This window comes from Ascaphus truei, chromosome 3, assembly GCF_040206685.1.
Source record: "Ascaphus truei isolate aAscTru1 chromosome 3, aAscTru1.hap1, whole genome shotgun sequence".
Classification (NCBI taxonomy): Eukaryota; Metazoa; Chordata; class Amphibia; order Anura; family Ascaphidae; genus Ascaphus; species Ascaphus truei.
Genome location: NC_134485.1, coordinates 100,223,844 through 100,248,786, shown reverse-complemented (window position 1 = coordinate 100,248,786; position 24,943 = coordinate 100,223,844). Strand labels below are relative to the sequence as shown.

Genomic DNA, 24,943 nt, shown 5'->3' with positions numbered 1-24,943 from the left:
AATGCCAATTATTGACTATGGAGACATAGTATATGGCTCGGCACCTCAAACCCACCTTAGCAAACTTGACACCCTCTACAATTCAATTTGTCGTTTTATTCTCCAATGCAACTACAATACACATCACTGCGAAATGCTCAAAGAACTAGATTGGTCATCACTAGAGTCTAGGCGCAAAGTTCACCTTTCCTGTCTCACCCTCAAATACTTTCTGGGCAAGCTACCCAGCTACCTGAACAAGCTCCTCGCCCCTACCACATGCAGCACCTATCACCTGAGATCAGACTCCAAAAGACTATTCATGGTCCAAGGCTCAACAAAGTATCCGGACGTTCCTCCTTCTCCTTCCGTGCACCCCAAAACTGGAACAACCTACCAGAGACCCTCACATCCACCACCAGTTTAAGTTCTTTCAAATCTAAGGCTGTCTAACATTTTAACCTGGTCTGTAACTGTTTCATACGCTCATAATATATATTTTCTTTAACTGTGCATGCAATGTCTTGTATATAATGTATACCTTGCTCATTTATGTAACTGTACTTGTAACCATGTATTATTTGTTTTTCTCTGTGCCCAGGACATACTTGAAAACGAGAGGTAACTCTCAATGTATTACTTCCTGGTAAAATATTTTATAAATAAATAAATAAACTCTTGGATGTATGCCATAGGGGCCAGGTGCCTTATTTACTTTAATTTTTTCAAGTCGCTTATGAACTTCTTCCTCAGTTAACCAATTGGTCATTAATATGGAGGTTGTGGCTTCCTCCTATGGCGCTACTATTGAACTTGATTTTTCCCTGGTAAACACAGAGGCAAAGAATTTGTTTAATCCCTCTGATTTTCCTTATCTCCAATAATCTGCCTACCCATCTCACACTGAAAGGGTACTATATTTTCTTTTCTCATTTTTTTGTTATTAAGGTGCTTATTTATTATCTGTTATTTATTTGATTACCACATGTATTACTGCTGTGAAGCGCTATGTACATTAATGGTGCTATATAAATAAAGACATACAATACAATACAATACTTAAAGAACTTTTTAGGGTTGACCTTACTTTCTATTGCAATCCTTTTTTCATTATCCATTTTTGCTAATTTAATTGCCCTGTTGCAATTTTTGTTACAGTCCTTATAATTCTGATACGATGTCTCTGTCCCTTCTGACTTAAAGAATCTAAACGCCTTCCTCTTCTTGTCCATTTCCTCCCCTACCTGTTTATTTAGCCACATTGGTTTTCACTTATTTCTTTTATACTTATTACCCAAGGGTATACACTGATAAGTGTTCTTTTCTAACAATGTTTTAAAGACTGCCCATTTATCTTCTACATTTTTCCCTGCAAAAACATCATCCCATTTTATTACTACTAGATTAGACCTCAGTTTATTAAAATCTGCCTTTCTAAAGTTTAAAGTCTTTGTTGAACCCAAGTAATCTGTTTTTTGATAATTTATTTCAAATGAGACCATGTTATGATCACTGTTACCCAAATGTTCCAGGACTTGAATATTTGTTATTACTTCTACAGTACATTGTTTGATATGACCAAATCCAGAACTGCCCTTCTCCTGGTTGGTTCCTCAATAATTTGTCATATAATTATCTTTAAGCACCCCAAAAACCTGTTTCCTTTTGTTGTAACGCTAATCTCATTGCCCCATTCTATGTCTGGATAATTAAAAACCCCCATTATGCAAACATGACCCAGTTTTGATGCCTTCTCCATTTGCAAAAGTATTTTAGCTTCCTCAATCTCACAGATATTTGGTGGTTTATAGCATATTCCCACAAACATTTTCTTTATACTTTTACCTCCACTGCTAATTTCTATCCACAAGGTCTCTATATTTTCATCATTCCCTTCATAGACATCATCCCTTATAATAGGTTTTAGATCTGGTTTAACATATAGACATACTCCACCTCCCCTTCTATTTGTTCTATCCTTCCGAAAAAGAGAATAACCCTCTAAATTAACTGTCCAGTCATGAGTTTCATCCCACCATGTTTCAGTAATGCCTATGATATCATACTGCTCCCTTGCAGCTATTAATTCAAGCTCCCCCATTTTATCTGTCAGGCTTCTTGCATTAGCAAGCATGCATTTAATTTTTTTTTCAGCCTGTACTATTATCTTATCTGCTCCTTCCTTTCTGCTCCCACTTGGTTTAGTCTTTAGAAGTTTTCTAGTATTATCTCTATTTACTATGGGTTTCTCACTGCTTGTCAAACTTGCACTTGCCCTCATTCTACCTCCATACCACCTTGTATCCTCATCTATTCCATTTAGTTCATTATCTGTTTCATTCCACTACCCCCTCCATCCTAGTTTAAAATCTCCTCCAACCTTTTTAGCATTCTCCCCCCTAGCACAGAAGATCCATCTTCATTGAGGTGCAATCCGTCCCTAGAATATAGATGGCACCTCTCAGAAAAGGAGTCCCAGTGCTCTAAAAATCCAAACCCCTCCTTCCTACACCACTTTCTTAGCCATGCATTAACCTCCCTGATCTCTGACTGTCCCCCTGCGGTAGCGCATGGCACTGGTAGTATTTCAGAAAATACTACCATGGAGGTCCTTGCCTTAAGCTTTTGGCCTAGATCCCTGTAATCATTTTTAGGACCCTCCATCTTTCTCTAACTTTGTCATTGGTGCCAACATGTACCAAGACCGCCGGGTCAATCCCAGCCCCCCCCCCCCCCCCCACAATCTATCTACCCGATCTGCAATGTGCCGAACCCGAGCACCCGGGAGACAATAAACTGTTCGGTTCATGCGGTCCCGGCAACAGATTGCCCTATCTACCTTCCTAATAAAGGAGTCCCCTACCACCACGATCTTTCTTTGCATCTGAGCATCCTGAGTCCCCACTGTGCTGGAGGAACTATTCCCCTGGCTGCTAGAGGAATCAGTCTCCCCCAGCCTTGCCATTTCTGCCCCAACATTCCCAATATCTTCACTTAACATGGCAAATCTATTGGGATTTGTCAGCTCAGAAACGACCTGCCTCTCACTATTGCCCCTGCTTCCCCTTCTAACTGTAACCCAGCTACCTACCTGCTCCTCACTAACAGCAACTAAGCTACCTACCTGCTCCTCACTAACAGCGCCACCATCTGCACCACTAGTCGAAGCAAGGGCCTGCTCAGTGAGCTCTAATTCCCTTTCAAGATTGCCAATGTCCCTCAATATTGCAAGTTGCCTCTTCAGATCAGCAATCTCTGATTCTAAAGAGACCACCTGCTCACACGTCTCACAGCGGTATGCTCCTTGGAACAGCTGCTCCAAGTGCACATACATGTGGCAAGATGTGCATTGAGTGGCATTTTCAATCATGCTCATTCTAGCAACTATGAAGTTTAGAAGTACTAACAGTAAACTGTACTTCAATAAACTATTCCTTGTTTAACCGCTTCCTTGTTCAAACTGCTTCTGGTTCTAACTGCACACACTTTAACCAACCAGCACTTCAATCACCCACACAGATCAATCAGTACACGCAGTACATTTTTAATCCTATTTATTAAAAAGAATCCGTCTGATGCAAATCGCAATTCCGATCTCACCACCCTTTAGGCAGCAAGAAAACAATGTGTGTGTTTAACCCGCGATTTGCCTCTCAGAGCTTTGTGAATAGCAGTTGCTGGCAAAAAAAATGCAAGTTTGGCCATTTTTTCAGCTACCGCAAGGCTTGTTATAGCAAGAGTGCTAACCCTTGCTAAAAAGACATTTTCAAGCAATATTACCCTGTTATGAAAGTTTTGTGAATAGCTACACAGGCAATAACACTTGAAAATAAGCATTAAGTCACTCAAAATGTTGTGAATTGGCCCCACTAAGTCAAATCAGACCTCTTGGCCTTTATTGAACCAGCATCTGCAGACATGTGAGGGTCTAAAGGCTTGATTTATTGGCAGCCCTGTGCAGTATTACAATAGCTCATATAGTACAAGATTATTCTGAATGAATTAACATACCTTTTTAGAGCACTTTTGAGCTAACCGCGGTTCTTAAAAACCACCCCATGTACCTTTTTTATTACAGGAACAGGCCCCACCCTGGGATCTGTCTCTGAGGTACTAAAGTACTAAGTAGAGCTGAACCCCATTATAACGTGGTCCTTGGGGTCCACAACCCCGAGACCGTGTTATAACCGGGATCGAGTTAAAATTTCACCGGCATCTAGATCTCTCTCCTCATTGCAGATATCAGCTCTCTCCTCTCTTCATAGGGCTGTGTCCACATGCTCCTCTCTACAGCTGTCAGCAGCAGAGGAGAGCACGTGGACAGCTGGAGAGAGGAGAGCACATGGACAGCCTTATGAAATGAGGAGAGAGATCTAGATGCTGGTAAGTCCTCGCGAGACAAAATTGAGGCTTTCAAATCGGGAGCCATGCTCAGACCTCGTTATAAGCAGATTCGTGTTGTAGCAGATCGCGCTATAACGGGATTGAGCTGTATACTAACACTCCTAGGTGAACAATTAGACCTCCTCTAAAGACTTACCTTACTCATACTGCTATCAGCCTCTACTATTACCTACCCTAGGATCTCTATCATTATATATCAATATAAGAATAGTGGATAGCTTCCACTAGTAATAGTGGATAGCTTCCCTTCCAGTGTAAACCTCCTCCCCCTCTTGGATTTTATACAGTACACTCCATGCAAAAGAGAGGTGGGTAAGGTAGGGGATAATGGGGGGAATGAGAGAGGGGAAGATTTTATCTTGCATGAACCGGGGAATGGATGGACGGGAAGTAAACATCATTTTGACCCTCTATAAAGCATTAGTAAGACACATCTTGAATATGATGTACATTTCTGGGCACCACTCCATAAAAAAGACATTATGGAACTAGAAAAAAGTGCAGAGAAGAGCCATCAAATTAATTAAAGGGATGCATAATCCGATATATGAGGAGAGGCTAGCTAAATTTGATTTGTTTAGATTAGAAAAAGAGGTATCTAAGAGGGGATATGATAACCATATACAAATATATTCAGGGATAATTGAAGAAACTTTCAAAATAATTATTCATCCCAAGGGCACTACAAACAACACAGGGTCATCCCTTAAATTGGGAGGAAAGAAGATTTCACCAGCAACAAAGGAGAGGGTTCTTTACAGTAAGGGCAGTTAAAATATGGAATTCATTACCCATGGAGACTGTGATGACAGATACAATAGATTTCTTTTAAAAATGGTTGGACAACTTTAGAAAGGAAAGATATACAGGGATATTCCAAAAAAGTAAACATGGGAAGGATGTTGATTTCTAATAATAATCTGGAGTAATCTGATTTCCAATATTTGGAGTCGAGAATGAATTTAGTTTTCCCCTTTTTATTGCCTTCCTCTGGATCAATATACTGTAAGTACGGACAGAGGATAAAGTATCTGTCATCTACATTTCGCATAGGTTGAACTTGATAGACGTATGTCTTTTTTCAACCTCATCTAATATGTGTTACAATTGTGCTCGCCACAAACCGGGACCGGACCGCTGGGCTGAGGTGGGGTTATATAATCACCGACCTTAGTCCGCGCAGACTGATCAAGAGTGCGCAGTTCGTAGTTGTACATAGCAGGGTCAGGATTGGAGAAGGCAGCATCGTCGTTATTCAAGCAGGAGTTCGGCAACAGGTAGACAGGAGTTCCCCGCTTCAGCTTAGGAGCGTGAGCACGGGAGTGGCCTCGGCCCATGACACCGGTCTCAGCAGGGGGAGACAGCAGGCTGGCTGAAGTACCCCGCGGGGCAGTGTCGGGGAAAAACCAACGCTTCAGCACAGAAATCCAAAGCAGGCCTCTGCGCGGAGAATAGCAGCAGGCCTCAGGAAACGACTGGTAACCTCTGCTAGGGGAGAATGCAGCAGGTACCAGGAACCAGTGCTGGCAAACCAACGCTTCAGCACAGGAGTCCGGAACAGGCCTCTGCGTGTAGAGTAGCAGCAGGCCTCAGGATACACGGGAACACAGGCCTCTACAAGGAGAGTAGCAGCAGGCCTCAGGATACTCAGGAAACACAGGCCTCAGGATACTCAGGCCTCTGCACGGAGAGTAGCAGCAGGCCTCAGGAACTCAGGAACTACTAACGAGAATAGAGAGGTTAGTACACATGGAGACAAGCCAGGTGGTTTGTGGCAGAGACAGTAACGTCCAGAGAAGGATTATGCTCAGCACTGACTCAGTGCCAAAGCCCAGCAATATAAAAGGCGGAGATCCAATCACATGGAGGAGGTGTGAGCATTCCTCCAATGACGGAGCACAGGGCTGAAGCTGCAATGAAAGGCAGCACATGTGCCATTGATTGCCAGAGGAAGCCTTTGTAACTGCAGAGGTCTGCAAGGCTATAATCAAAGCCAGGAGCGGATTCCTTACAATATGTAACTATGTAACAATGGATTGTATGAAATTCTGCATTTCTATTCATCATTATAGTTTCCTGTGTTTTAAGATTTTAAAAAAATGGAGGCTTTTATTTAAATCTTAAAACACAGGAAAATATAATGAATAGAAATGCAGAACTTCATACACTCCATTGTTACATAGTTACATAGTACAGGCATACCCCGGTTTAAGTACACTCACTTTAAGTACACTCGCGAGTAAGTACATCTTGCTCAATAGGCAAAGGGTAGCTCAAGCATGCGCCAGTCAGCACGCCCTTAACAGCAATACCGACTCCCTACCTGTACCGAAGGTGTGCGCAAGCAAGGAGACTATAGAGCCTGGTACAAATGCCTTATTTACATCAGTTATGCACGTATATGACGATTGCAGTACAGTACATGCATCAATATGTGGGAAAAAGGTAGTGCTTCACTTTAAGTACATTTTCGCTTTACATACATGCTCCGGTCCCATTGCGTACGTTAATGTGGGGTATGCCTGTACATAGTTGTGTGGTAGCATAAACCTCCCTGTATAATGTTTAGAGTCAAATGTAAGAAACTTGCTGAAAAGCTTCCTGCGTTCGGCTACTCAAGCAGCTGCCTTTTTATGTGTCAAGTACCAAAGATAGATGTGTGTGAGTGTATTTTATTGCCTATTAATTTTATTTCCCATTAAAGGGCATTACACCTGTAGCCATGTGTAAAATTGGTGTACATATCTCTCTCATACAGTGCAGTAACTCCTGTTAAAAGGGCAGGGTTGCCAGTAGTCATCATGGATGTTTGCCCTTAACCCCTGGTGATGTGTAAGATAGTAGCAAAGGAAGTGACAGCCTGTCTGTGTCCACTGTTAGTGACACAGAGAGATGGGTCTTTCTGGAAGCTGATATATTGCACAGCACTTCCTAAAGTTAGTTCAGTCCTGTTGGTGTTCTGACTCTGTTCAGGAGAGTCATGTGGAGGTCTGCAACAGTGTTGCAGTGTCTGATGCAATAGCTGTGAGTCTGTGTAGCTCAAAGCAGAGAGACAAGCTGGTGAATCTCCCTGAGGGCAGAGGTGGAGAGCAACTCTATTAGAGGAGAAGGAACCTTCCTAATGGAGTGCAGAAAAGGAATGAGTGGCTGAGTACGACCGCTATGAGGGGCAGTCTGCCTGAACGTACAATAAAGATGCCCAAGTTCAACAAACCCTTGCTGTGCGGGAGTGAAGTTCTTGCACAGAAGGAGGCACCCCAGAGGAGGTCCTCATCAGACCCATCTCCCTGCGGATGCAGAGATACTGAAGAGGTGGAGGTGCTGCACTGGATGTAGGTAGTACTCAAAGCACACTACCTCAGCGCATGTCTTGCTGATATCCCCACCAACATCATGCGGGAGACTCAGGAGTCCTGTAGCCAACAGGTGCACCACCAGATACAACCATGTAATGGGGACCGGGTAGACCACAGGGGCCAATCTGAGATTGGGTGGGTCAAGGGGGGTCCAGAAAAACCGTTACACACCATTAGAGGGTGCTTTTTGTGCTTTGTATTTCCACAAATTTTATATACGTAGGAGGTGGTGGGAAAACCCCTCCATAACAGAGCAGCATCTAAAGTTCCTGTGACTGGACTTATATTAACACTTTATACTATCTATAGATAGATCTTGTCCAAGTGTGTTATAAGTGATTGTAAGGTAGCAATTTACTTTTGACTGTACAAATTTACCCACATGAGCAAATCTCACAAAATGAAGTCTTCACATGATATTCAACAAATTACATGATAAGAATTAACAGCTAAAATCTAATTTTTTAAATCAATGACTTCAGGCAGGTGAGACTGATACTTTGCTTGTATATATAATGGGAGAAGATGCTAACAATACTGAACATTTTCTAATATTAATATAGCACATAATGGATTAAAAGTGCAGTCTCACATATAATCACATTCAACAAATTTCAATATTATGTTTAATAGGTTAAATATATTGCAAACGTTATACAGTTAATAGCAGAACATATTTGCACAAGAGAAAAGTTAATTATGTCATTGCTACTTATCCCCTGTAGACTCAAATAAGACTATACTCTGTCTCTATTTGATGTAATAATATGTTCCCCTGCTGCTATCTGTCTCTCTCTGGATTTTCCCTTTCTTTATCCTGCCTACATTGTTCTGACAGTATCTATCTGTCTCTGTCAATACTATGGTGGATGGTGTGTGTGTGCAGTGCCTGGAGAGCCGACTCATGGATGTTGCTATATATTGGATTTTAGGTTTGTTTGCATGGGTAGCCCCTATAACATGCATCCTACATTGATATAATGTAACAACACTCACAAGTAGAGGCTGGACAGATAGCTGATTTCCAGGACAAACAGACATTGAAAATACAACCCTAGTTTATACTGTAGTAAATATGCTTATATTGTAATGGAATAAGGTACCTATCAACAATAATGTTGTATAAATTCATAAATAAATATGTGTAACAACTAAATAATAATGCTCAATTATTCACTGCCTTTCATTTCTATTGTAGGGTAATAATCAGCTACTGTGTTGCCTTACTATGGTGATTTCCCTAGTGGAGCTCTAAATTATTAATAAATTGAAGTTTATATGATTAGATGGATTCACCTGGCCAGGGCTTTAGTATTTGTATCTTATAGTAGACGAGTATAGCAATTTGCGTTGCCGTGTCAATAGGCCCATCCTTATAATGGAAAAGGGGAGTGGACTGGGCGCTTCTAACGTGATACAAAAGTGATATTAAATAAATGTGATAAAATGCAAAGTGCAAGGTGAATAAAGTTTACCCATAGTGAAAAGTGATAATGAAACAATATATACAATGAAAAATAAAGCTGCTCAACATCCAAGTGGGACTGTTCTTTGTCCCAAGGGTAACGGATTCTTTCTTTGGGTGGAGGAGCACTGAATATATCCATTGATGTGTGAAATGAAAGAAAACACAATAGTGCAGATGGTATATGCCAGTGATTGGGAAGATAATAAAGTTCTGATGAGATTGCACTCACAATATTTCCAGATAAAGAGAGTATGTCAGAGATACTTCTCTCTCTGACTGGAGCCATTTTGTAGAGAGAAGGTGTAGTCACAGGATATCCCTCAGTGTGTATGGTTTGTAGTCGTCAGATATACAATGAGAGAAAGATGCCACAATAGTGTGTAATGTTTCACCAGATATATTCAAAGATATAAGATAAAGAGTAACAAACTCACATTTTATTTATTAAAAAATTAATTGGAGAGAACCGCCGATATCATGGAGCACTGCGTCGGTGGAGACAGCTGTATAACCCGCTCGTGTTTCAGCTAACCCTTCCGCATACGTCACTTCCGGACGACGTCACACGTTACCCAGAGGCAAGATATCCTTCCGCCCACACGTGTGACGTCGTCCGGAAGTGACGTATGCGGAAGGGTTAGCTGAAACGCGAGCGGGTTATACAGCTGTCTCAACCAGCGCAGTGCTCCACGATATCGGCGGTTCTCTCCAATTAATTTGGAGAGGGCTACAGAACATGCTAAACATACCACAATTTATACACAAATGGGTACTCACCCCTCCACGATCACTGCTGCCTTGCTCCTGGATGTCGACGCCCCCATCGTGACGTCAGAGCGCCAGCGCGACGCGGCGTGATGACGACATGCACCACCAGGGGAGGATCCCAGGGCTCCACGAGGAGACAGCCTCCCCAATGCCTGTAACAGGCTAAGATGGCTGTCCTGCAGGAAGCTGGAAACTCAGGGAGCCGCCCCCTCACTGGAAGCAGAGGCTCCCCTGGTGACGTCATCACGCCCTCACGGGGGAGGGGGGGGGGCGGGCCCCAGGCATCAGACCTGCCCTGGAGTGGAAGAAAGACAGCCTGATGCCCAAGGAGGACTGAATGATCATGCAGGGGTGAGAGCCCTTACATAAACAATCAAGTGTAATGTGACTACAATTTTATTAAATAAAAAATAATTAAATAAAGTGTACAAATTAATTATATAACCACAGTGTCACCTAATGCAGTGTATAAAAAATGGTAGAGAACTGTATTTATGCTAGCAACATTACATATAGAATTAGAACCTGAAAGGATACATGATACATATAGATAAATGCATATACAGCAATCCTTAGAGGAGCATAGTGTACATAATGGGTCGCAGGGGTCCACGGCGAGACGCACAGAGCCTTACAGAGTCCTTCCGCTACCTCCTGTTGAGAAAGCATTTGAAATTTTGTTGTTCATCAAGACCCCTGCCATTACTTGTCTGCAGTGTGTGGATCCAATAAGCCTCACGCCTCAGTAAAAAGGTTTCTCTATCAGGGTATCCCTGTCTTGGTGCTATTTGTTCAATCCCCATCACTCTAAGGGATGCCACAGTGTGTCTGTGTTCAACACAGTGCTGTACCAGTACAGTAGGGTCCGTACCCTTACATATCACACTTTTGTGTTCAATGTATCTTACTTTAAGCATGCGTGTAGTCTTGCCTACATAGACAAGACTACATGGCCACCTGATAATATACACCACAAATGTAGATCTACATGTAATACGATTATGAATAGTGATTTTTTTACCACTATGTGGATGACAAAATACGTCCCCGGTAATAAGACTGTTACACACCGAACAATTCATACACCGGAAGTTACCCTGTTTACCGCCTTCTAGGAAGTGGGGCGTATGGTAGTGGTCCTTGTTGTCATCATGTATCAAGTTGTCTGACAAGTTTCTCCCTCTCCTATAAGCGATCAAGGGGGGTGTCTGACAACTAGCTGCTAACACCTCATCATTCTGCAGCAGGTGCCAATGTTTCTTGATAGTAAATCTGACAAAATTACTGGCCCTATTGTATGTGGTGGAAAATACAATGCGTATCTCATCCTTAGTCGCCCTATTAGGAATCACCTCTCTGTTAAGGGCTGCATCAAGCACTGCCAGGGTATATCCCCTTTTAGTGAACCTTTCACGAAGGTCATCCATGGCCGGTGCTAGTTTGTCCTGTCGACTAGTGATCCTAGAAACCCTCACTTTTTGTGAGAAAGGCAGGGCATTGATGAGGGATGGGGGATGGTGACTGTAAGCACGTAACAGGGCATTTCTGTCAGTATCTTTCCTGTAAAGGTCTGGGTGGAACTCGCAATTTTCTTGGGAAATCAGGACGTCTAGAAAGGATAATTGCTTAGAGCTCCAGACATTAGTAAGCTGTACAGGAGAAGGGAGATTGTGTAAATAATCAAAAAATGATAGTAACTGGTCCTCAGTACCTGTCCACACAAAGAACAGATCGTCAATATATCTATAATACCCAATTATGTATTTAAAGTATATTGATGCATATATGTACTTCTCCTCAAAATCTACCATATATACTGTAGGTTGGCATATGCGGGCGCCATGTTGCTGCCCATCGCAGTTCCCTTAATTTGCAAAAAATGCTCCTTTTCAAATTTAAAATAGTTTTTATGAAGGCTGAAGTGTAATAGGAGCAAAATATATTCAGTGGGGACTGTCGCCTGGTAATGGGCAGATAAAGCAGTTTTTACTATATTTAAGCCATCCTCATGAGGTATAATAGTATACAAGCTGGAAACGTCCATACTGACCATTATATGGTCAGTACCATTGCGTGGAATATCTTTGAGTTTGGTTAAAAAGTCAAAGGTGTCCTTTACGTATGAGCGTGCTTTTTGTGCTATAGGGTTGAGGAATGTGTCAACATATATGGCTAATGGCTGATTAAGTGAATGTATAGCTGCTATTATTGGTCGCCCTGGAGGTAATTGGAGATTTTTATGTATTTTCGGGAGGGTGTAAAACAGTGGGCATTTGGGATATTCTATTGTAAGAAATTCTGCTTCAGTCTCAGATATCCAGCGGTTATTAAGGCCAAGCTGGATAATCTCCTTTATCTCCCTCGCATAAGTCGGAGTGGGGTCTCTATCCAATTTGATGTAACAATCAATTGAGCTCAGTTGTCTTGTAATTTCTGTTTTATATGCTATGTAGTCTTGTATGACAAGGGCGCCACCTTTATCTGCCCTTTTAATGATAATATCACTATTACTGGACAATTTTTGAAGGGCGTTCTTTTCCCTAAGTGTCATATTGTGCGTGATTTTATGCCTATTGGTAGCATATTTAGCAATGTCTGCCTTAACTAATCGCATATAGGTACTCACTGATTGGTTTTTGAAAGGAGGTATGAATGTGGATTTTAATTTACATACTTTAGTACCTTTCTGATCAGCTGAATTAACTGTCCCTGACGGTTCGATAGGCAGTGCCAAATTATCTGTCCCTGGTGGCTCTGTAGGCGGCATCGTTTCTGTTGTCCTGTGGGAAAAAAAGGATTTCGGGTTAAGTAAACATTCAAACTTAAATAAGTCAACTTCTAGCCCAAAATCATCAAAGTTCAAGGTGGGTACATAGGAGGGGCCACGTGCCAGTACAGACATTTCATCTGCACTTAGTATATGCTGTGAAAGATTAATGACCAGGGTATCCATACTCATTGGCGTGTTTGTGATCGGAGGTAAGGAGATTTTTCTTTTCTTCCCCTGTCTGGTTTTCTTGCCCCCTTTTCCGGAGTCTGTACTAAAAAAGGAGTCAGTGGTGCTTCCCTCTGTCATTCACTGGAGGAGTGGGCTTCGGAATCACTGGTGTTGGCGTCTGTGTTTGTCGGGGGGGTCTGTCCCTTCCTGGGTTTGCGTTGCTTGCGATCCTGCTTTAGCCACGGGTAGACCCTTATGTCCTTATAATCCTGCACCACTTTCTTGAATTTCAATTTTTTTAAATGGATCAGGTCACTCTTTATTTTCTCCAATTTGGTCTTTAAAGTGTCCAGAGATTGTATAATGTCAGTACTGGAACTCGCCTGCTCAATCAGGATTTTCACCTTCAGTATATCCCTTCTGGTGTTAATAAGTTGTTCCCCCACCTCCTCAATCACCAAGATGATAAGGTCTAATGAGGCCTTATTAAGTACCTGGCACCACCTTTCACAGAAAGCCGTATTTTCTCCCCCTATAGTTGGCTTGTTTTTTATCCGAAATCCTCTGGGAATCAGCTTCTGCTTGTAATACTCAGACAGTGTGCTGCCGTGTGCAAAAAGCTCAATCTCTCTCCTTTTAAGGCGTTCCAATTCCTGCAGATGGTCCTGCGGCCGGTCTGGCCCAAATGCTTCCTCTGGAGTGGATTTAAAAAGTATTCTGTTAATTTCGTGTTCAGTAAGCACCAGTGTATCAGCCCTTTGCATCAGGCCTAGGAGAGATTTGTACACTTTATTTAATTATTTTTTATTTAATAAAATTGTAGTCACATTACACTTGATTGTTTATGTAAGGGCTCTCACCCCTGCACGATCATTCAGTCCTCCTTGGGCATCAGGCTGTCTTTCTTCCACTCCAGGGCAGGTCTGATGCCTGGGGCCCGCCCCTCCCCCCCTCCACCGTGAGGGCGTGATGACATCACCAGGGGAGCCTCTGCTGCCAGTGAGGGGGTGGCTCCCTGAGTTTCCAGCTTCCTGCAGGACAGCCATCTTAGCCTGTTACAGGCATTGGGGAGGCTGTCTCCTCGTGGAGCCCTGGGATCCTCCCCTGGTGGTGCATGTCGTCATCACGCCGCGTCGCGCTGGCGCTCTGACGTCACGATGGGGGCGTCGACATCCAGGAGCAAGGCAGCAGTGATCGTGGAGGGGTGAGTACCCATTTGTGTATAAATTGTGGTATGTTTAGCATGTTCTGTAGCCCTCTCCTTGATAAAGGCAATCTATTTGCCGAAACGTTGGACCTTTGGTGGCACAATAAACTGCACCTTTAGAAAGACCGTGTGCCTGCTTCCATTCCTTTGCTCGAGTACCTCTGGGATGTCTGGACCTCCCTGGATAGGAGCGCACCGGCAGATAAGTATCCCCCTCCAGCACCTACCAGCGGTGTGCATGTGCTTCTACATATTCCTGAATATCTTATCATACTGTATCATATACCTATGGCTTCTCTGTTGTCTAAAGCTATATTTCTATCTATATATTATGTGTCTCTAAACCGGATCCCCTGCCTTTTCGCTAGTCTCTTTCTACTCTATCTCCTTTCACCCCTATTCTATCCCTCCTCACACTTTCACACTACAGGTACCTTTCTTCTTATCAACCACTTCTCTCTTTCTCTCTTGCTCACCGTATCCCTCACTTTGATTGACTTTCACGTATTTTCATTTACCCTCTTACACGTGTACTTATTCATTTATATGTAATTTCTTCTTTTTAGTCCTGTAGATATCTTTCCTATGGTCTTCTGTCTTACCCCACCTGGCATCAGGTCTTGCCTTCACGAGGGTCTCTACATCTCTATGCCCTAACGGCTCAAATGTCAACTTCAAAACCCTTTACTACTCTCTGCCGTTCTAAATGGCTTTTTAGTGCCTGCTCCACTCCCTCTTGTGTACACCCGAAGCAGTAGCCTCAGACTTCCAAGGTCCCACCTCCTCTGATGAAATGCAACCGTCCTCTGGAGAGCCCTAGAGACCTTCATCGCTGCAGCCACAAACCAACACAAAAAGGTACACTGTGGGTGCACTACATTAATTTGTATGCAGAAATACCATCTATCTGTCTTTGCTGTCTGTATACTCTCCATATAGGTCAACAGGGGGTGGTAAAATAAATGCAAAACCCGGCACTCCTATATGATTATGAACATCTTAATACTTGTGAATATTGATACAATACACAAATAAGTGAAGGGATATCCCTTACCAGTTAAGAGTAGTTGTTAGAGTAGCGATTATTTGTAACTCTTTAAATAGTGACTATTCAAAGAGTTACAAATAATCGCTACTCTAACAACCCAAATGAACTAGCCTCATAGTTTGAAAAGTGTAAAGAAATAATGAAACAATGGGGAGCACTGGTAATACACAAAAAATATGTCAGTGAATACTGTATACAAAGTGTTAGTAACTGTGCACAATAAATGCAATAATAAATGACTGGTAAAAGCCACCCTGCTACTTAAATGTGACATAGAAAGCGAAGATAAAATGTCTTATCCTTAATGTCTGCTTCCAATACACAGCAAAACGATGATGGTATCAGGTCTCTCTCCTCCAACCAGCATCTCAGATATAAGGCTGCGCTTATAGTGCCAGCTACATCGATGGCCCGCAGTGCCAAAGCAAGTAGATGTAATCTGTCATGTGCGCCTATAGTGGGCGTGACCGCGATGGCGCGACACAGCGACCAAAATCGCTGAAATCAATAGATTGATATTAACCGCAACGGCCACACCATGTGACTGCAATAAGCCAATCACATAGCCTCTACCTGATGTCACTGCCCCTTGCAGCCAGCACATTGGAAAAACTAAATTACAACTTTTGCGACGGCGATGTCACCAGTCGCGTCGCCGTCAGTGTAGCCCACACTATAAGCTCAGCCTAAGGAAGAGGGAACAAAAAAGTGCCAAATGGTGCAGATCGAATGGTTTATAAAAGTCAGATCAAAACAGTAAATAAAAATCACATTTTCCCATTTTTTTAGGGTCTCAATTTTGCAGCTCACAGAACTCAGTAACAACTATTCCTGTACTCAAACACACCCCCCTTACCATTCCCTGTAGCCTAGTCGACATACAGACAAGACTACAAGGATGTCGGCCAAGTATCTGTCCTGGACCAAGGACTGTATCGCACTCCAGTGTAAGGAGTGTGGAGTACCTACAGGGAACTGCGACAAGAAGCAGCTGGTCGTCGAACTGGTAGCGTATGAGGCGCAGTGCTCAGTGATTAGAGCTGAGGCACTGGCCAGCCCTGAGGTAGTTCTGGGCCCTTCTGGACTACGGGAATTGCCAGCCAACTATTGGGACGCCTGCAGCAGAGGTGGGTATGCCAGTGTGCACTGGAAGACCTGGGCAACAGGGTGACCGCTGCCGAGCGAGTCACCCTGCTCCAGCTCCTGGCTTCTCACGCACCCATCCGATCGAGGCCCAGATCGTCCTCAAGAAGTCGGTGGTCCCGGGCAAGTTAGGTACCCCGACTCACATATGGTAGCTTCGCCACATTCTGCAAGGACACGGATAACATCTATGATATCTGCGATCCTTTGAGAACTGTTGCGAAATGCACGACGTACCTGCGGAAGACTGGGTCAAGTACTTGGATAATAATTCAACTAATTTCCATAACAAGATTAAATGACCCTGAAAATGTGAATACATTTTTATTTTCAGCACTTCATTTGAAATCATCTCACTTTCTTATTATCTAAATACTTTTCTGTTTGACAAATGATGGCAGAAATACTCCTCAGTGAGAAGAAAGGATATTGGGCCATAATTACTACCACCCTCTGTTGCTGGAAGACACATTACAGCTCATTGAAGTTAGTAGGCTGTAAGGCAGGCCTGCACAACTTGTACAGTGAGAAGGGCCGAACTGCTCCAAGGAAAAAAGATTTGGGCCGCATGGGTAAAATCATCATCATCATCATCTCTCCTCCAGCACCTCTCATCATCATCCTCATATATCCGTCAGCACCATTCATCATCATCATCATCATCATCATATCTCCCCCAAAACCCATCATCAACCTTTGCGAGACTCCCTGTCGATCTCTCATACTCCCATCTCTCCCCCTCACCCATACACATAACACCCCCCCTCCACATCAAACACACAATACCACCTGCACACCACACACATCCCACCCCCCCTGCACCTCACATCACTCTCCCCCCTGCACCTCACATCACTCTTCCCCCTGCACCTCACATCACTCTCCCCCCGCACCTCACATCACTCCCCCCTGCACCTCACATCACTCCCCCCCCCTGCACCTCATATCACTCTCCCTCCCCCCCTGCACTTTACATCACTCTCCCCCTCACAAGGAAAACAGAGTTGGGCCCCACAGCCCATTTCAGCAGCCCCACAGCCCATATAAGCAGCCCCCCACAGCCCATATCAGCAGCCCCCCCAGCCCATTTCAGCAGCCCCCCCAGCCCATTTCAGCAGCCCCCTCAGCCCATTTCAGCAGCCCCCTCAGCCCATTTCAGCAGCCCCCAGCCTATTTCAGCAGCCCCCCAGCCCATTTCAGCAGCCCCCCCAGCCCATTTCAGCAGCCCCCAGCCCATTTCAGCAGCCCCCCCAGCCCATTTCAGCAGCCCCCCCAGCCCATTTCAGCAGCTCCCCCAGCCCATTTCAGCAGCTCCCCCAGCCAATTTCAGCAGCCCCCCCAGCCCATTTCAGCAGCTCCCCCAGCCCATTTCAGCAGCCCCCCAGCCCATTTCAGCAGCCCCCCCAGCCCATTCCATTTCAGCAGCCCCGCCGGCCCATTCCATTTCAGCAGCCCCCCCCCCCCCCCCGGCCCATTCCATTTCAGCAGCTCCCCAGCCCATTTCAGCAGCCCCCTAGCCCATTCCATTTCAGCAGCCCCCTGCATGAATGAACTGCCCACACCCAATGTCAGCAGCCCCCCCAGCCCATTCTATCAGCCCCCTGCATGAATGAACTGCCCACCCCCAATGTCAGCAGCCCCCTGCATGAATGAACTGCCCACCCCACATGTCAGCAGCCCCCCACATGAATGAAACCCCCCTCCCCCCCATGCTTACCTGATGATGGTGGCGGCGGCAGGGTGAAGCGCGAGGGAAGCGAGCTCTAGCAGCAGACCCGGAAGTTCCGGGTCGCGCTACACTGCTAGAGCGCGTCACCCTGCTGGCCAGGCTGAGGGGGGTGGGGGGTCAGGAGAGGGGTCAGGAGGGGGGAGGGGTCAGGAGGGGGGAGGGGGGGCGGGAGGGGGGAGGGGGGTCAGGAGGGGGGAGGGAGGAGGGGCGTTAGGGGGGGGAGAGCACGCAGTCACACAGACACTGCTGGAGCGTGCTCCTACTTAATGCTGGAGCATGTTCCTTCTGTCCTTACCAGGGAAGCGGGTGAAGTGGGGGGGTTGAAGGGGGGGGGTTGAAGGGGGGTCCATCGCGGGCCGCATGGGGTGCCCTGGCGGGCCGCAGTTGCCACAAGCAGTCCCATAACTCAGTCCCATAACGCAGAATGCCTCAAAGCTAAACTTCTGGTGATGACCAAATTGCATCCTGACCTAAAAGCGAAGACATACACCTGCTTTGCTCTTGTTTAATATGCTTTCAAGCAGCTATGCAATGCTGGATATTTTATTTGTAGCCCTGGAAAGTAGCTTCACCGCATATTGAATAATGCTCAGATTCACTACAGTATTCACTAAAGGTGACCAATGCACCACCATTGAATATACACCGAGAGCACTTGTTCTGCATTGTAAATCTGGCAGTAAGAAAGGACATTCATACTGCATTTCTCTTCCAGACTTCTCTCATGGATCTATTTACCATTCTCCCCTGTCTCCTATCTTCACAGAATCGCCTCTTTACTGACTCGCGTTATTTTGTTTCTTGAAATATTGCGAATAGCAGAGCTGCTGAGACTTGACAATAATATATACACAAAAATTAAAATAAGAATGCTAACATGTATAAACAGATAGTGCTATCTACTTCTGGTCAGGTACATATATTGACAGACTAATAGAATCGTCTGCCCATTATAAATGATACAGCTCCCATTAAAGACACATCTGCAGTTTTAGTCCAGTCAAAAAAAATATTTCATTGAATGAGATTCAGAATGTTTATTTAATGAATTCAATAAACTCTCAGCACAATATGCAGCAGTCTTTGCTTGAATAAGCAATTCTAAGCTCAAGTCCACTAGACAATGGCGTCCATTAATCAAGGTCTTTGACACAAAAGAGTACTTTGTATTGTATTAACCATCATGAGTCAGTATTATTGTTGCTTTCATGCATGATAAACAGAAGTGACAACAAGTTTTGTTCATTGACAAAACTTGTGTCATTTCAAATAGTCTTTCTATCTTTAAAATTTGTACAAAGTTTTTTGTTTTACATTTATTTTACAATTTCACTGTTCTTTTATATATGCCATATAATGTGGTTCCTAATAAAAACCATCATATTACTTACTTTTAGAATGTAAATCTCATATTAAAGATAAAAAAATACAATTTACAATCAGTTAATGAATGTGGATTGATTTATTTCTAAGTAGAGTTGGATTTTAGAGAAGAAGTGTGTGATTTATATGTCAAATAAGAAATTATGCTTCCTGCCTTTAATATATTTATTATTTCTGTAGTATTCAGTCAACTTGACAAATGACAATAATACCCATATATGAAGATTATTTGGTGAATGTACTTTGCTGGTCATAGTCGAAAAGAATGTACAAATAGTATTTCTAGAATAATTACCTTTATTTATATAATCACAAAAAAACAGCAACGAGCACATTTTGTAAATGATGATTTTGCTACACAATAATAGTGGTTTAAACGTTTTAAGAACTGTAGAACATTTTTTTAAATGTCTTGTGACTATGGATCCAAGCCTACCTATCATATGTACCTAGAACTTTTATTGTAGGGCTTACATTTTTAGATATACTATTATTTTAAATAAATATATGACATTATAAGATTTGATTACTCTCTAGTAACCTTCTGTGAAACCCTTCAAGGAACACAGGTTGAAAACTGCTTTATAATGCAAATGTAACTTTAAAGTAGTGGCCCGTGTAGGTAAAAGTAAAATGCAGTGGTTTATATGTTGAGTTAAATCTTCATAACTGATGTCTTAATAAAAAAAAAGCCAGAGTTCTAGTAACTTTATTTTCATGGAAAATTATAGATATCTTAACATCTGTTAGGGGACCAACATGAACCTTTTTCATAGATTAAACTATAATATTCAGAGCTTTCAAAACCTCAAAGGTGTCTATTCTGAAAAACCTGTGAGCTTCAGAAAGCTTTGTACACTATTATTTCATCTACTGTATGAGAAACATATGTTTCCCTAAAAGGTATCTACAATAAGTCTACATAATAAAAGACAAGTATAAGGCTACGTCCCCGCTACCGCTGAGCGCGCTGAGCGGGCGGCGCTTGCCGAGTTCACTTTGTGCAAAGTGATTTTCTCATGTCCCCGCTCACGCGGCGCACGCGCTCGTGCGTGGGCACGCACGCTCTCCCAAGCTTGGCGCTTGGGAAGTCAAAAAAAGAATGTTCAAAGCGCGCTCACTAGACCCCCCATGCAACCCCCTAGCGCGCGCTTGCAAAATTCGCAGGACACCCGCGCTCATGCTTGGAGAGTTGGTAATGTCACCACTCAAGCATAAGCGCGGTCAGTGCCAGCGGGGCCACAGCATAAGGCTGAGTTTATAGTGGCGTAGTGCTTGCTGAGGCGCGCTGAGGCACGCTTAGCATATATTCAGAGACCCATTATATGTTATGGTGCCATTCTGAGTGAAATCTTCCGCTTGCTTGCTCACACTTGCTGGACCTCGCTCAGCTTCCAGCTACAGGCAAATCTGTGTTTCTGTGCTTGCTGGAGAGGAGGTGCAGTCACGTGACTCACTGCCGTCCAATCAGAGCGCAGCACAGAAATTAACTTACACCCGAGAGCAGCCATTTTCAAGCATATGCAGAGAGAGAGGTAGCTGGGGTTGGGGGCAAATGGACTGCTGCTGCTGTTGCTGCTGCTGCTGTGGGGGGTGGGGGGTGGCAAATGGATTGCTGTGGGGTAGGGGGGCAAACGGACTGCTGTGGGGTGCGGGGGGGGGGCAAATGGGCTGCTGTGGGGTGGGGAGGGGCAAACGGGCTGATGCTGCTGTGGGGTGGGGGGTCAAACGGGCTGCTGCTGCTGCTGTGGGGTGGGGGGTGGGGGTGGCAAATGGACTGCTGTGGGGTAGGGGGGCAAACGGGCTGATGCTGCTGTGGGGGTGGGGGGGCAAACGGGCTGCTGCTGCTGTGGGGTGGGGGGGCAAACGGGCTGCTGCTGCTGTGGGGTGGGGGGGCAAATGGACTGTGTGGGGTGGGGGGTAAACAGACTGCTGTGGGGTGGGGGGGGGAAACAGGCTGATGCGGCTGTGGGGTGGGGGGTAGGTGGGCAATCGGACTGCTGTGGGATGGGGGGGCAAATGGACTGCTGTGGGGTGGGGGAGAAAACGGGCTGCTGATGCTGTGGGGTGCGGGGTGGGGGGGCAAACGGACTGTGTGGGGGGGCAAACAGACTGCTGTGGGGTGGGGGGGGCAAACGGGATTCTGCTGCTGTGGGGTGGGGGGTTGGGCGGGCAAACGGACTGCTGTGGGGTGGGGGGGCAAATGGGCTGCTGTGGGGTGGGGGGGCAAATGGACCCATCGGGGGAACAAGAGGGGGGGTTTGTTTGTACTGTTTATTTTTTACACAGTTTTGCGTTGCACTTAAAAATAAAATGTATATTCTGTTTAAGAAAATTGTACTGTTTTGTTGTTCAATGTATATGTTCATTTTATATAGAAACTTCAGGGACATAGGATGTGGCCACATGGCTGACACAGACACCAACACACACAAACAAGCAGAGTGACAGAATTGCACTCAATCGTCACTACGCCACACACACATAAAAACAGGACACAATATGTTTGTGATAAAGATGAGCATAGCTGCTTCTTGGTCTTTCTTGACAATGGCATTATATATATATATATATATATATTATATACAATGAATATTAATGCCACAACTAGGCTAGCTGCCTGGCTCTTTGCCTCACTTTCTTTGTGCCTCGCTGGTTCCTCGTGGTCGCTGCACTGTGATGTCACACCCTTTGGAGACGACGCTGCACAATGACATCTGTCAGGTACGCCTCCCGACCCGCCTCCGCCTACAAGCCCCGCCTACTAGAGCACACGCTCTATCTGATGGGCAAGAACATGAAAAGCAGCGAGAGGTGAGCATTAGCAAGCATCAGCGCTGGAGAGCACAGCCACACTCCACTATAAACTCAGCCTTAGAATTTCTAAAACATTTTTGAAAATTTGACATTTTTCATTTACACCTGGGACTGAAAAAAATAATAATCTCTCTTTGTTTCACTCCAGTGAACTTCAGGTCATCAGATGCACAGTATGTTCATCCCATCAATGTGAGATGGGCGAACCAGTCCAAATCCGTTTCCCGGATTTTTCTGAATTTGCCATTTAAAATCCGTTCCACGGTGTAAAATCTGCCGATGGATTGTTACAGTTTCAGATTAATTCACAACCGCCATTGGATACAATCCACAAATTCGCTTCTTAAAAACCATCAGCTAATGAGAGAATCACCATTTTTGAGACTGATCCACTGAAATCGTGCGGACCAAAGGAACCAGCGGACCCACCAGCCAAATCTGCCCCCAAAAATGTGCCCATCTCTACAGATGACCACAGGTTAGGATAAATTGGGAGTCCCATAAAATGGGTTCACTTTGGTCCTACATTGCACCACACCTTATAAAGCATTATTGTGATAAATAAAGAGTGGATATCATTTGGCACAAAAAAACATAGTGGGTTTGTTTTGTTATTATATGACATTTTAAAGCTTACACATTATGGCCATACTTAGTCTTTAACATGACAAATATAGTGTATAGAAACATGTTGCACACGTCCCAAATCTGTATCTAATCAGTCAGGGTTAAATATTTGTATGGTGATGATAAACTGTTTCAGTGCAAACTTAATTAAAGTGTGAAGTGTATAAGCAAGTGATATTGGGAATAAAGGGTGACATATAATACAAATTACAATTGAACAATTAAGTGCTATGTACATTAATGGCGCTATATAAAGACATACATACATACATACATACATACATATATACAATACAACCTGGAAAAGTGGGAGTGAAAAAAATGGCACACCGTTGCTTTAAAGAAAAAAAGTTAACAATATTTTCCTCCTTGGTACTAACCTTCTGTTGATCCCGGTGTCTTAAAACTGGATCCACGTGGACATGAGAAGGTATTGGTAATAGAGGAAGCACACAGGAGACTTTGGTTGAGTTAAATTAACTTCTGCTGTATTAAGGCATCAGAGCAGGTATATACATATAGTAACGTTTCAGGACTATCAAGTCCTTTCTACAGACCATACACCAGGCCTGCACAACATGCGGCCCGCCAGGGCACCCCGTGCGGCCCGCAACTGACCCCCTTCAACCCCCCCCCCCACTTCACCCCCCTTCCCTGGTAAGGACAGGAGCGCGCTCCAGCATTAAGTAGGAGCGCGCTCCAGCAGTGTCTGTGTGACTGCGCGCTCTCCCCCCCTAACGCCCCTCCCCTCTCCTGACCCGACTCCTTACCCCCCTCTCCCCTCAGCCTGCTCTAGCAGTGTAGCGCGACCCGGAACTTCCGGGTCTGCTGCTAGAGCGCGCTTCCCTCGGGCTTCACCCTGCCGCCACCATCATCAGGTTAGCATGGGGGGGGGGGGGGTGTTCATTCATGCGGGGGACTGCTGACATTGGGGGTGGGCAGTTCATTCATGCGGGTGGCTGCTGACATTGGGGGTGGGCAGTTCATTCATGCAGGGGGCTGCTGACACTGGGGGTGGGCAGTTCATTCATGCAGGGGGGCTGCTGCAATGGAATGGGCTAAGGGGCTGCTGAAATGGGCTGGGGGGCTGCTAATATGGGCTGGGGCTGCTGAAATTGGCTGGGGGGCTGCTAATATGGGCTGGGGCTGCTGAAATGGGCTGGGGGGCTGCTGAAATGGAATGGGCTGGGGGGGCTGCTGGAATGGGCTTGGGGGGCTGCTGGAATGGAATGGGCTGGGGTTGCTGCTGAAATGGGCTGGGGGGGGTGCTGAAATTGAAATGGGCTGGGGAGCTGCTGAAATGGGCTGGTTGGGCTGCTGATATGGGCTGTGGGGGGCTGCGGATATGGGCTGTGGGGGGCTGCTGATATGGGCTGTGGGGGGCTGCTGATATGGGCTGTGGGGGGCTGCTGATATGGGCTGGGGGGCTACTGAACTTGGCTGTGGGGCCCAACTCTGTTTTCCTTGTGAGGGAGAGAGTGATGTGAGGTGCAGGGGGGGGGGAGAGTGATGTGAGGGGCGGGGGGAGAGTGATGTGAGGCGTGGGGGGGAGAGTGAAGTGAGGTGCGGGGGGAGAGTGATGTGAGGTGCAGAGGTGGGAGAGTGATATGAGGTGCAGGGGGGAGAGTGATGTGAGGTGCAGGGGGGAGAGTGATGTGAGGTGCAGGGGGAGAGTGATGTGTGCTGCAGGGGGAGAGTGATGTGAGGTGCAGTGGGGGAGCGTGATGTGAGGTGCAGGGGGGGTGGGATGTGTGGTGTGCAGTGGTATTGTGTGTTTGATGTGGAGGGGGAGTGTTATGTGTATGGGTGACGGGGAGAGATGGGGGTATGAGAGATCGATGGGGAGTCTCGCAAAGGTTGATGTTGGGTGTTGGGGGAGATATGAGGATGATGATGATGATGATGAATGGTGCTGACGGATATATGAGGATGATGATGAGAGGTGCTGGAGGAGAGATGATGATGATGATTTTACCCGTGCGGCCCAAATCTTTTATCCTTGGAGCAGTTCGGCCCTTCTCACTGTACAAGTTGTGCAGGCCTGCCATACACCTTACCAAAGAGTGTCAAAAGCAA

At 45.0% G+C, this 24,943-nt stretch overlaps 1 long non-coding RNA gene across 1 annotated transcript in view; it reads right to left on the bottom strand.

The window, feature by feature from the left end:
* LOC142491679 (uncharacterized) overlaps nucleotides 1-23,483 on the bottom strand; it is a 28,194-nt gene extending 4,711 nt beyond the window's left edge. Inside the window, exons 1-4 of the long non-coding RNA XR_012800451.1 lie at nucleotides 23,248-23,483; nucleotides 12,658-12,755; nucleotides 9,985-10,629; nucleotides 5,553-6,102 (exon numbers count right to left, since the gene is read on the bottom strand). This is a non-coding gene — a long non-coding RNA (uncharacterized LOC142491679). The remainder of the gene's footprint in view (nucleotides 1-5,552; nucleotides 6,103-9,984; nucleotides 10,630-12,657; nucleotides 12,756-23,247) is intronic.
* Between the last annotated feature and the right edge of the window lie 1,460 nt (nucleotides 23,484-24,943).